At 40.4% G+C, this 14,788-nt stretch overlaps 1 non-coding gene across 1 annotated transcript; it reads right to left on the reverse strand.

Moving 5' to 3' along the window:
- Positions 1-14,305: 14,305 nt before the first annotated feature.
- Positions 14,306-14,442, reverse strand: LOC118759073 (U11 spliceosomal RNA). Its single transcript, XR_004995972.2, has one exon. It is a non-coding gene; the product is annotated as a U11 spliceosomal RNA (small nuclear RNA).
- Between the last annotated feature and the right edge of the window lie 346 nt (positions 14,443-14,788).

Genomic DNA, 14,788 nt, shown 5'->3' on the forward strand with positions numbered 1-14,788 from the left:
AAAGATCTCCAGAGAAACCAAAACACCAGAACAAACAAACTGCTCAAGAAATGGGCACGGGAAATGGGCAGACATTTCACAAAAGAACAAACCCAAACGGCAAACAAGCATATGAAAAAATGCTCAAGTTCCCTGGCAATAAGGGAAATCCAAATGAAGACAACAATGAGGCACCACCTAACTCCAGTAAGGATGGCACACATTCATAATACCACCAACACTTGCTGGCGAGGATGTGGGGAAAAGGGAACCCTTCTCCACTGCTGGTGGGACTGCAGACTGGTACAGCCTCTATGGGAATCAGTTTGGCGAATACTCAAACAACTGAAAATCAGCATACCGTATGATCCAGCAATAGCACTCCTAGGGATATATCCAAAACATCTCCTACACAAGAAACCAACATGCACGCTTATGTTCATAGCAGTACAATCTACAATCGCAAAAACCTGGAAGCAGCCAAAATGCCCATCAATAGAAGACTGGATAAAAAAGCTATGGTTCATCTACTCTATGGAATACTACTCAGCTATTAAAAAAACCGAAATGCAGTTCTTTGTGGACAAATGGGCCCGACTGGAATCCATCATGCTAAGAGAAATGAACCAATGCCAAAAGGTTAAATACCACATGTTTGCCTTAATCTGAGATGAAAAGATGACAACTTGCAAGATAGTACCTGTATATTGTAATATTAGTGCAATCTCTAACAACCTGTATCCAATGCAATAAGATAACACAATATAATCTATAAACCAACAATTAATGTCAGAATACTCAAGATCTACATCGAAAAACTGTAAAACCTACTATCCCCTCAATACGCTATGTTAACCTGTAATGGGGAGGGAGTGCAGGGAAATCTTTCAGGACCATAAAAAGAGTGAGAAAAAAGTACAATATAGCCTATCAAGATCAAATCTGGTAATTCATAGACAACAGACTCAAAGCGACACTAAACAACAATAAAACTACTATACTAATGCATGAGGGGGGAATCGGGTGCGATCCTGACAACCTCTTAACAGGAGGTCATGTGCGTGGAGCAGGGGGGCACTCCAGAATGGAGCAGGTGGTAAGGAGGAAGTTTGGATCCCAACCACGAAGACTCTAAGACCTTCACCACAAACTATTAATACGAGCAACAAGGACTATATCCCAACTGCCAAGGAGGCCACAGGGAATTGGATGCCCTCGGAGGCCGAGTACTCTGAGGTCACCCACCCCCAACCGGAGCTTCTGCAGGGGATGGAAGAAGTCCAAACACTACCACGCAGAAACCAACGTCATCGGAAAGACAACCAGAAGCCCTGAGCGGTCTGCAGAAACAGAAGAACAATAAATGTCCTTTGGGACCAGGGAGGAGAGCTTTCTCTGTTCTGAGCCTGGCTTCGCCTCTGGACCCCCGCCCTCCCTCGCAATGACCATCAGGATCGCTTCGAAAACCCCTCTCGGCAAACAAACAATCATACAAACTAAAAAAAACCTAAAATAGATAGAAAAACAACGGAAAATAGAGCTTGAAATCTGACAGGAAAGAGCTGGCGTGGATTGGCTCATGCCTTGCTGGGTGGGACACAAAGATTATTTACTCCTCACCATGGTGTTGAGGATTTTCCTGCACACCCCCCCAAAAAAAATGTGTTCTGCACCTTAAATGTCGACAAATGTCTTGTTAGAGTTACAAGCCAGTCTAGATTATCCTAAAATCTGCCAAGATCAGCAAAATTATACTTCAACACAACAAATGGCTAATTACTAAAATGAAATAGACATGAGACAGCTGAATGGTATCTTATAGCCATTTTAAGGTATTTAGCAGCCGGTCCGCTCCTTCTATAAACTAGGCTTGAGATGTCAATGAGCTAATCATGGGTTGTGGTTAGGACTTGCTTTTTTTTTTTTTTTTTTTTTAACATACTGTTTACTCAAAACCATGTCAATTCCATAATATTGCAAATTGCTGTTGATGTTATATTGGGACTCTTAATTGACTGGGATGATATTCTACCAGCTCTAACTTTGGACCAGAAATGGTCTCCCCAAGAAACTGTTCAACCCATCTGGACAATGAGTAGCTGGACTCTATGCTTGGTATATGTTTGCAATGAAGGAATCTTGATTGAATTTGCACTGTAATGCTGCATCAAGGTGGAGGTATCCACCAGGGATAGGGGAGGAGTGGGGGGATTCCCAGAGCCTATGAAACTGTCACATAATGCAAAATAATTAATAATAATAAAAAAAAGAAAACAGTGGAGAATGGCTTGGTTGCTAGAGATCCTGCACTTACCTGGGAGACCCAGAAGAAGCTTATGATCCAAGATTTGGATCAGCTCATCTTTGCTCTGGCTGTTGAGGCCATTTGGAGAGTGAACCAACAGATAGGATTTTCTCCCTCTCTGTAAATCTTTTAAATAAAAATAAGTAAATCTTTAAAATATACATGGAAACATTTTTAAAGCATGTATTTATTGGAAATGCAGTTTCAGAGAGGAAAGCACAGAAGGATTTGTTCAATCTACTAGTTCACTCCTCAGATGGATGATAGGTTTCCTATGTGGGTCACTGGGGCCAAAGCATTTGAGTAGTGTTTTGCTGGGTTTTTTAAATTGTTTGTTTGTTTGTTTGTTTGTTTTAAAGTGAATCAGCAGGCAGATGAATGGGAAATATAGAAGATAGTCTTCCAACCAGTAGTGATGTGAGATGCTGCTATTGCAGGCAGTAGATTAGCCTTTGCTAAACATCAGTGTCAAAATATGGAGACTCAAAAAATGATCTAAGCAAACATGATCTCTGTAGAGATTCACATACCAATGAAAATATAGGAATGTGCATGATGAAAATATAAAATGAATATTAAGGCTTTATAACATGCTTTTCATACCAATCTCAGCTCTAAGAACAATTGCTATTTAAAAATAACCAATAATGTGAAAGTAAATTTTCTATAATAGTACGCACTTATAGTGGAAATATATCATGAAATACGTTGTGTATCAACCTACATGTATAGAACATCGCTGAAACATGATTTTTTGTAGTCATGAGTTCATATATATATATATAAACTGTTTCCACATACATTTATATAATTCTATATAATTCTATATTATATATAATGATATATATATTATACATATATAATATATATATTATATTATATGTTTTTGTATACAAAGGTACACAAAGTATATAATTTGAGACAGAATTTTTTTTAAAGATTTATTCATTTTTTTACAGCCAGATATACAGAGAGGAGGAGAGACAGAGAGGAAGATCTTCCGTCCGATGATTCACTCCCCAAGTGAGCCGCAACGGGCTGGTGCGTGCCGATCCAAAGCCGGGAACCTGGAACCTCTTCCAGGTCTCCCACGCGGGTGCAGGGTCCCAATGCATTGGGCCGTCCTCAACTGCTTTCCCAGGCCACAAGCAGGGAGCTGGATGGGAAGTGGAGCTGCCGGGATTAGAACCGGCGCCCATATGGGATCCCGGGGCTTCCAAGGCGAGGACTTTAGCTGCTAGGCCACGCCGCCGGGCCCGAGACAGAATTTTTTAAAATATATAAAGAATAGAGAAAATTCAGAACAAAAGAACGTGACACTGTGGTCTACTATTCTTGAACTATCATCAGATGAAATGAAGAAAAATGTTTCTGTAAATATGTCTTGGAATTAGTGAATGATGATGCATTTCATTAGATTAAATGGAGAGAATGAAGAACTACAATCATGTTTCTCAGCCACCTTAGTTTAGTTGCTGCTAGAACACTGTTTATTTGCAGAATGCTTCTACACAAAATTTAGTAAAATCTTCTCTAAGCTTTGTGTCCTTGCCTTTGTTTCTGCTGCCAGTTTTCTTTTTTTCTGTTTACATAGAGGAAAGAAAATAGATCAATATCTCCTGGAAGATCTCCATCTTTAATCAGTAAAGGTATTTTCATGAATGTTTTATTTTTGATTAACAGGATTTTTGATTGCAACAATTATTATTACAAGAATAATCTATATCAAAAACAAGTGATGTAGTTTTTGCATTTCTTAGCATTCATTTTTTATTTAAAATGTGGCAGTAACAGACAGAGCGGAAAAGACACACAGAGAGAGAATTCATTCATTCACTAGTGTGCTACCCAAATATCCCCAATGGCCATGGCTGAGTCAGGACAAAGTCAGAAGCCATGAGGTTCATCTGAGTCCTCCATTTCCCTGCAAGGACCCAAGGACTTGATTTTTCTCCTGCCTTCCTAGGCAAGTTAGAAGAGACCTGGATTAAAAATGGAGCAACTGGAAATGGAGACTCGAGCTCGCAGTTGTGGGACATGATCGCACAGCTGTATCTCTGTATCTCTGCCTGTTTGGCCTATGTGGGTGGTAACAGGCACACAGCACACTGTGTTGTGGAGGAACCCCTGACTGTGGTTTCAACTAACCGAGACCTCAACCTGGTTTATTCATTGGTCATACAGGAGAGTGGTGGGTTGCACCCCAGTCTTTCTTCTCTTTGTTTGGGTTGTGCTGGCACTTTTTTTGTAAGCAGTTGCGGCCCATGTTACCCACCAGTCTACCAGGTATGCGTGACCCACACCCTACCTGCCAGTAGTGAGGGTTGCATGTAACCTATGACATGAATGGAGCATCTAGAGAGATAGATGTACCTTCCAGCCAATTACAGTGCAGTTATTGGCTGTTAGGACTGTCAGGAGATGCCTCCTAGCTTCTCATTTCTTAGTCTATATAAGCTCATGCTTGCATTACAGTAAACAGACATGCTACATCAGATTGTCTCTGGTGGTTCTTGCTGCTGCTTCTGAAGAACACTGTCGCCTCACCCTCTCACAATCTAAACCACAGCTCCTGTGGCCTAATACAATTCAAGTATACTATTTATTCTTAGTGTACTGTCCTAGTGCGTATCTCTATGCTCCCCTATACTCTTTGACTTTTAATATTTATTAGTTGTTACTGTGGATGTTACATGTCATCTGACTAACATAGTCAGATAAATGACCTGTGAAAAATATGTTAACATTTTCAATCAACATTTCTCTGAATTAACAAGCAATTAATTTATAGTGTTAGATGCCCTTCTCTGGGTTAACAATATATAGAAATTTGCTTTCCTGAACCTAGAATTTAATCCTACATGAAAAAATCAGATTTTCTACAGTGGCCTGTTTGCTAAGTTGTGATGTTTGCCAAGTTAGGTATATTAAATACGTTTTTTACTTACATGTTAATGCATGATCTATTTATGGCAGCTTATATATCCATAATAGTTTAAGAAGCATCTTAGTATATAAAAACATATTTGAAATACCATAAAACAGTAGGATGTAAAATAGGTGATATGTAATACTAGCTAGAAATTAATAACTCTTAATAATTACACTACTGAAGAATTATTTGATATGTTAGTGAAAAGGTTGAGAAAATAAAAAAGTGAATAAAATCAATTAATTGTTTACAAAAGTAATAAGGGAAATCTTCTGGACTGTGGCAATCAATCAACACAGAGTCTTCGCATGATTATTTAATTACTTGCAAAGCACAAATTTTTCCATCTGTACAAAAGAAATCTTGGGCAATTCTAATCATTAATTATACAAGCAAATTTTCTCCTTAGTAGCAAAGAAGCTGCAAATCAACATTTGAAATACAAATTAAAGTTAATTCTATCAGACTCCTGTGAAGATCTCTTCAACTTTTTTTTTAATGATCATCACATTTGTGAAACAAAGTTTGAGTGGTTTTCAATTGTACACTACTTCAAATGATAATGTTTGATTACTAAATGGACTTCGCTACAGTATCAATATGGAGAAAATGTGCAAAAACAGAAAGGTTATGTGGAGTAAACATCCACTAATCTATTGTTTCTTATACAATTAGGTAGAAGGTAAGATTACTTACAGGTTTTATGGCAGAACAATGTGATATAGCTTCTGAGAATAGCTTAGTGGTTGGACTGTAAGGATAATGAGTCCATGATGATGTGTTATGTAATAAGCTCAGTGCGAAGATCAACTATGGCCAAGTCATTTATCAATTTATATTATTTAATCCAGTTGCAAACATGTTTTCCACTTGTGTATTACTTCATTTATTCACACAAATGTTTATTGGGAATTTTTGTTTTTGAAATTTATTTTAGATGATTTTTACAAAGTCAATCATGGAGCAAAGGATTTAAGATGAAGGAGAAATGGGCGTAATCATTGTTTCTAAGCTTTCTATTTCTTCATCCCATTTATGGGGGAGGTAGGAAAAGGGGGACAGGCCTTATCTGGCCTCACAACCATCTCAGTACCGGAGGATGGGGAAGGGCCACACGATACCAACCCAGTGTCCCAATGGCTCATGTTTTCAAGGTTCTGCCCAGGCATGTTCAATAGTTTTAAAATGCTTTTGATATCACTGATCTATGGATGAGGAATCTCTCCCAATTTCCATTGGCTGACACCATCAACCTTAGAGTCTCAAATTGTCCAGAAATTTGTTTTCATTGTTTAGTCAGGTAGTTTTTGTATGTTCTGTTCTCCATTCTCTGCTACGGTACCACATGTCCTCTGCAGGCCCCAATAAGCTACCATATACTCCATGTGCATCATAGTCTGCCATCCAGCGTTCCATCCTCTACACTGAGGAGGGCCAGTCCTCTTAGGTGCGACCATAGACCTAGGCCAGGCAACCTGGGCATGACAGACCCCCCCCACCTCTGGGGCTCACGGATCAAATAACCACCTCAGTTGGACCCATGGCCCCAGGCCATGCAACCCAGGATCCACCAGACACCCACACTCCCAGGGCTTGTGAAACCGACACCCACTACACAGATGGGCCCTAGAATCTGGGACACGAGAGCCAGGGCTAGGTCAGACCCCCACCCCTGAGGCTCAGAGCTTCAGTATCCACCAAACAGGCAGGCCCAAGGCCCCAGGCTATGTGACCTGGGACCTGCTAGATCTCCTACCCATGGAGCTCACAGACTCAGTCCCTACAATGCAGGTGGGCTCAGTTACTTGGCAGAGGAGACTCAAACTACTCTGTGCTCCCACTACTCCTGGGGATCACGGGCCTGGTTCCCCCCACACAGGTGGGCCCAAGAACCTGCGCCAGGAGACCCAGGCTGCACCAGAACCCACATCCCAGAAGCTCCTGGACCCAACACTCACTAAGTAGTAGGGCCCTAGGATCTGGGCCAGGGGACCCAGCCCCCTCCAGACATCCCATCCTTGGGGTTCACATACTCAGCACCTACCACCTCTGCACGGACTCAACACCTACCACCTCTGACATGCCTCATCTTTCCTTGGCATCCACCAGTAGATACTTCAGCCTAGTTCAGTCTATCCTGTCCGTATTTCCAGCTTGTGCTGGTTGGTGACACAACCTAGTCTTTCCTAGTCAGCCTCCAGTCCCAGTCTGAGTATGAACTGGCTGGTGATGTGACCCCACTTGGCCACTTCTGAACCTGATTCTGGTTCTCATATCTGCCAGTTGATGTTATGAACTGGCCTACCTAATCCAACCCCTGACCTGACCTACATGGATGCCAGTGGGTACTGCAACCTGATCTGTTTTGGGCTGCTCCTTGCCTTGGTTTTTGTGCTCACCTGTAGGGACTGCAACCTGACAAAAAAGTTCACCAAACTCCTCCTACCAGTGACTCATCTTGCATACATAGGTGGGACCCTCACCCAGGTTGACTCGTCTACCTGTTGCCCTTGCAGGACCAGTGTCCTTGCCCAATCGGCCTATACCCTTTCTGGTTCTTACTGTTCGGGTGTTAACAACCAGCACATCCACACCTGGTCCATACCCAGACACAGCTCTCACATAGTTCAGCAGGAGCTGAGACCCAGCCAGCCTGTTCTACAACCATCCTGACTCTCATGAGTACCACTGGGTGCTGGAGTCCAGCTCAGTCTGGTCCCCTCCAGATCCAGGCCACATCTATGCCTAGGGAGATTTTAGCCGTGTTCAGTTCAGGACAATGCACCAGTGCTGGCACTCATACTCACCAAAAGGAATTCTAGCCTAGCTGGGGCATCTCCTTACCTCCCCAAGCAGGTCCATTCCCAGCCATAGTACCAATGTATGGTAATGGAGAGTGTTGTTCCGTTCCACATGGGTGAGCACACATATTCCCCTGCAGATTCTACCCCCCAGACCTGATTCACTCACACATTTGTCTAATTCATGCTCCAGCCTCATATAACCTGTTCCCTTTGCTGACACTCTCTGATAAGTTCCAAGATGTAGCTGTTCAAGTAGAGTGGCCTCGACCATGAAAGTTCTAGAGATGCCTTTCCTCACCCTGACCTGAGAGTAAGGTGTTTGCTAATCCCCAGCAGTGTCATCTCTGAGACTACCTGTAGCCCAAACCCCAAAGATCCCAGAGCACATTGCCAGGCAGCCCCTGGGCTTGTCTTGGCACTGTCGGTGCCCAGGCCAACCAATACTACCATGTGGCTGGGATGGTTGAGCACCCATGACTCCAGGTCAAACTCACCTGAGCTCCTCCCTCTAAGATGGTGGTAGTGGGTGGATCCAGGTCCCATGCCTGCTCAAAGATGCCTGAGATTTACCCACAGTGCAATTACTGTGGAAGGAGAAATCTCTTGGGCCTAGATAAATACAGGGTTTTCCCACCACCTGGCAGCAGTATCCAGGTCTAGGACCCAAAGCGTTGAGCCTGACCCAGCCTGGATCCCTCCAGTGGCCACCATGCAACTGTGATGGTCAAGCAACCATACCTCCAGGTTAAAGTTACTTGAGTTCCTTCATAATTCATGTTATTAATTACTCAAAATGCAAAGGAAAATAAGATATTTAGATTGTTACTATGAAATTTATAATCTAGTTGGACAAACCTTTGTCATCACATGATCACATTTTAAATTTAAAATTAGAACTTCATAGAATATTGAAATTGTGTTATGGAAGTGTTATAAAGAGGGTGATAATACACTTTTAAAAGGTATATATATATGTATATATATATATATATATATATACTTTTAAAAAAATTGGAAAGTCAGATTTACAAAGAGAAGTAAATCTAGAAAGATCTTCTCTCTGCTGGTTCACTCCCTAAATGTGGCTGCAACAGCCAGAGCTGACCTGATTCAAAGACAGGAGCCCAGAGTGTCTTACATGTCTCCCATGTGGGTGGAGGGTCCCACATCTTTGAGACATCTTCTACTGCATTCCTATACCACAGTGTGGGAGCTGGAAAAGAAGTAGAGCAGGAAGGATATGAACCAGTGCTCATATGATATCCCGGTGAATGAAAAGTGAGGACTCTAGCCACCAGGCTTCTATGCTGGGTCAAATAAGATGTTTTTTAAAAAATGTACTAAGTTATTTGGAAAACTGAACAGTGAGAGTGAGATGCAGAACCATCCAGCAGCTCATTCTGTAAATGGCTTCAAAAACAATGTCTGGACCAATTCAAAGCCAGGAGGCAAAATTTCTGTTTGGGTCTCCTGCATGGATCAAAGCACCTGGGTATTTAAATCATTTTCCATTATTTTTCAGTTGTACTGCTGAAAGGGGGAGATGGGAATTGAACCAGATTTCCCCAGCTGCAAACTGCACCACAAGTGGTGACTTAACCAGCTGTGCCACAATGCTGTCCTCATCTTGCAAAAGGACATCAGATAAGAACAACTGAATGAAATCAATATACATAATGAGAACAAAGTTATCCAAATGTATACGATATAATTTGAATGTATATGCTATATATGTTAATATATATTCAACATCGTTTAGATGAGGTATGTATTGAACATAATAATCATACATCTCATTAAAATGGAATTTGAAATCAAATATCTGTAAAAGAACTGTGTAAGAAATGGCACTTTATTTTTTTACTGATTGACCATTTAAGAAATTATTTGAGAGGCAAATTTTAAGTGGAAAAGTTTCTGTCTGCTAATTAATTTCCAACTTGCTTTTGTGGCCTTAGGCTTGCTAGGTTGTAGACAGGGCTAAAAACTCATTTCAAGTCCCAGTGTGGGAGGTTGGGATCCAACTGCTTAAACCACCATATAGTTGCGTCAAAGACACATAATAAATTGAAGCTGAAATAAAAAGCAGAGCTTAAATGTAGGCTGTCATAAATTACATGTAAATTGTCAAAACCCATGTTTGAATCACAAATTTGGCTTCCATCTTAAGGATAAGTTTGCACATACATACACACACACACGTGTATTTGCAAGGGTGGTACTTCACTTAAGATAGAAGGAAGTTTAACATGGATTCCCTTATGGCAAGTCTGTTACTTTAATGTAATCCAAAATCAAGAGTGCGCATGGCCACTGATTCATTATAGGATTCTGCAAGTATCAACCGTACTCTTTGTATACCTAATTTCCTTTTTATTGAGATTAATTTGTTTTTATTTGAAAGGCAAATTTACACAGAGAAGAAGAGACAGAGAGAAAAATCTTCCGTCTGCTGTATCACTGCCCAAATGACCTTAATGGCTGGAATTGAGGTAATTTGAATCTGGGGTCCAGGAGCTGATTCTGGGTCTCCAAGGATAAGCGTACCAAGGGCTTGGAGCATCCTTTGCTGCTTTCCTTGGTCATAAGCAGAGAGTTGGTTTGGAATTGGAGCAGCCAGGACAAGAACTTGTGTCCATATGGAATGCCTGATTTAAAAGTGGAGGATTGGGCCCGGCGGCGTGGCCTAGTGGCTAAAAGTCCTCGCCTTGAAAGCCCCGGGATCTCATATGGGCGCCGGTTCTAATTCGGGCAGCTCCACTTCCCATCCAGCTCCCTGCTTGTGGCCTGGGAAAGCAGGAGAGGGCGGCCCAATGCATTGGGACCCTGCACCCGTGTGGGAGACCTGGAAGAGGTTCCAGGTTCCCGGCTTCGGATCGGTGCAGCACCGGCCGTTGTGGCTCACTTGGGGAGTGAATCATTGGACGGAAGATCTTCCTCTCTGTCTCTCCTCCTCTCTGTATATCTGACTTTGTAATAAAATAAATCTTAAAAAAAATAGTGGAGGATTGGCCTGTTGAGCCAATGTGTCAGTTCCATATAAGTAAGTTCTCTTTCAGTTTATAAGAGGATAATGTGGTGAATTATATTACCAAAGTGTTTAGAAGCAATATAAACTACTTTGCTCATGAATTATTTTGTTAAGTGTCATGAATTCTTCTAGGGCTTATCGATACTCATGATTTAAATATTAATAAATAACATTTATTAAACTACAGACTCTTTCACTAGAAAGCCTGTCTCTAACAGTCAGAAAATCAATACAGTAAAATTGCTAAGTTATATTGGAGTCAGCCATGTGTGTTTGAATTGCCATGCCAGTCATTACTTGAGTGAACTTAGAAGTAATTCATCTCTGCTTTTCTAACTTGATCAACTAATACCCATTAGAATCCCAGAAAAAAAAAAAACAACAAATCATAGAGCATACTAACACTGACATCAATTATTTGATTTTGCTAATAGTGTTTAAACTAATAAATGTGGTGTTTTGTATTACCCATGCTTTAATCACAGCAATAGATGTAAATGTTCTGTGATTTGTATTTGATTTATCCCAGGAGTATATATGTATATAGCTTTCTTGTGTGAAAGACTCCATTATCCTTGGATGTGAATTCTTCAAATACACACTGAAAGTTTTGCTTTGTTATTCTTTCAAATCAATTTGTTTTTAAAAGAATGGCAGTATTAGATTGTTTCCTGGAATGCCTAGTAAAATATGTCAACATTGGCAATGTTAAATATTTTAGCATCTTCTTCTAATAGAGTTTTTCTATAATCTCTTGATTTTTAAATTATTCTTTGTAAAAATAAAATAAGATGGACTTATAAGTAAAATTAAAATTATATTATACACAGATTATTAATTAGAACATACATTGCTTGGGCCCAAGTGGTGGCCGAGCAGCTTAATTCCTCACCTTATACACGCCAAGATCCTATATGGGTGTCGGTTCCAATCCCAGAAGCCCTGCTTCCCATCCAGTTCCCTGCTTATTCCTGGAAAAGCAGTCGAGGACAGCCCAAAGCCTTGTGACCCTGCACCCAAATGAGAGACGCGGAAGAAGCCCCAGGCTCCTGGCTTCGGAATGTCACAGCTCCAGCCATTGCATCCGCTTGGGTAGTGAATCAACCAACAGAAGATCTTCCTCTCTGTCTCTCCTCCTCTCTGTATATCTGACTTTCTGAGAAAAAAAAAATCTTAAAAAAATGAGAACATAAATTGCTTAACATGTGGTAGCTCTTTTTCAATAGATGAAATTCAATTACAAAATCATTCTGTACATATTTTGATCTTTTTGGCATTTCAGGTGACTTAATTACTTATCAAAAGTCTGCATTATCGACACTGAGGTATATTAAAGAACAAGGAAACAATTTTCCTTTAACCTAATCTCAACTATCTTTTATTTTTTTCTTTTGGCATCATTTATTTTCTTTTATGTATTATGCCTGATGTATTGTTAAAACTCAGCTTCAACTTCAAATAAAATATGTTTATATCACTGATAAAGTTTACATTGTCTGTTGTATTCAGTTACCTTTGCATATTTTTGTTAAATTTGATCTTCCCTCTCTCTTTAGCATGTTTGCAGGGCAATAAATAAGCTGTTTTGGCCTTTTACAATGTTTAGTTACTTGTTGTGTTTGAAAAGCAGGATTTCATACACAGAGAGAGAACTTTTCCAAACACAGGTTCACTTTCCAAAAACGTGCATAAATTTGGGATGGGTCATTCAGAACCAAGGAGGGGAAGAGACAACCCTTGAGATGCATTCCCTCCATGCATGCAGGACAGAAACTTGGTCGGAGCGTATTGCTTCGAGAGAAGGATGGGCTGTGTCTGAGGAGTGGTGTGAGAAGGGCTACTGCACGTGTGAGGTTGCAGAGGGTCAGGCTTAGAGATCACACATACATTTTGTTTTCTGTAGCTACATTCTCCTTCTGCATTAATCTGCTTTTTAACTGCTAATCTCATCAGCCTTAATTATTAGATGTTATGCTATTGCTGGAGAGGCTTGTGTTTTTTAATTGGGATTAAATAGTTAATCAAATACTGGCCTGTTACAGTAGCATATTAGCTGTACTCCTTGCTTTCCAAGCACCAGTATCCCATAGGGCATTGGTTCATGTCCCAGCAGCCCAGCTCCCATCCAGCTCCCTACTTGTGGCCTGGGAAAGCAGTTGAGGACGGCCCAAAGCCTTGGGACCCTGCACCTGCGTGGGAGACCCAGAAGAAACTTCTGGCTGCTGGCTTTAGATCAGCTCAGCTCCATTCCTTGTAGCCACTTCAGGAGTGAATCATTGGATGAAACATCTTCCTCTTTGTGTCTCCTCCTCTCTGTATATCTGACTTTCCACTACAAATAAAATAAATCTTTAAAAAAATCTTGACTAAGATAACTTTTTCTTACTTTTACACATTCAGGCACATTTTTGAGAAAATAAGAAATAACAGTATAATGAAATATTTTTTGCAATTTCCCTATTGCTGTACCACAAAATAACTTTTATTAGGATTTTACTTTTCAAAACTTCTTAAAGAATATCAGTAGTGGTAGGAGTCAGTCACCTTGGTTTGAAAAACTTTGCTTTTGGAAGAAAAAATGGAATTAGGAATGTCAAAAGGCAATCATCCAATTTCTTTTTAAAGGCTTACTTATTTGAAAGGCAGAATGACAGAGAGGGAGTGAGACACAAACACTCACACGGATATCCCGTCTGTTGATTTATGCACTCAATGGCTGCAACAGCCAAGACTCAGCCAGTCTGAAGCCAAGAGACAGAAACTCTATCCTGGTGTCCCATATGTGTGGAAGGAATCCACACATTGAACCATCATCTACTTTCTTTATGCTGTATTAACAGGCTTTTCTGACGTGTGCTAGTATACAGATCTTTTGCAATACATGCCATATAGGGGTGGCACTACAGTGTGGTTGGCTAAGATTCTGTTTATGACATTAGCATACCATGGGGTTGCTGTGTTGTGTCCTGGATAATTCACTTTTATCTAGCTTTCAGCTGATGGACTTGTAAAGAAGCAAACAATGGTTCAAGAGCTTGAGTCCCTACCCATGTGGGAGACCTGGAAAAAGTTCCTAGCTCTGAGCTTTGAATTGGCTCAGCACTAGTCATTATGGTGCTTTGGGGAGTGAAAAATTTTACTTATCACTATAACTTTATCTTTCATATAAAAGCACAAAGTAAAATAAATCTTTCTTAGAAACATGTGCCATATGACTACTTGATCATCAGGATTGATTTCTCTCTCTCTTTTTTAATGGCACCATAACCAAGTGTCACCAGCTGCCCTGAAGTAAAAAAAACTATACTTCTGAACTCTCTTTGATGTAGATTCCACACGAAGAGCAAACAGAGCTGCTCTACGTGTGCCGCTCATGACAGAAGCCCTTTTATGCAAATCTGATTTCCAATTTCTTTCATTTTCTTGTAGTCAGTCTGGGTAGTCAAGAGTTAAAGTTTACTACCAGAGTAGTATGTATGATAAATATGATCAGAAACCCATTTACTGCCTTTTATTAGTATTTATTTGATGACAATTAGGACTGCCTTATCACTTATTAAAGCAACATTTACACAGTTGCTTTACAAACATTTTGGAAGCATTTCTCCTTTTGTAATATATATCACACAGTCTAATAATTCCACCTTAAGTGAAGCCATTTAGTCTACCAGATTTCAAATAGTTTATGGAAATTCTATGGATGTAACCAAAGACTAATAAACTTCTATTTCTATTAC

The sequence above is a fragment of the Ochotona princeps genome, chromosome 7 (assembly GCF_030435755.1).
Source record: "Ochotona princeps isolate mOchPri1 chromosome 7, mOchPri1.hap1, whole genome shotgun sequence".
In the NCBI taxonomy this organism is placed as follows: domain Eukaryota; kingdom Metazoa; phylum Chordata; class Mammalia; order Lagomorpha; family Ochotonidae; genus Ochotona; species Ochotona princeps.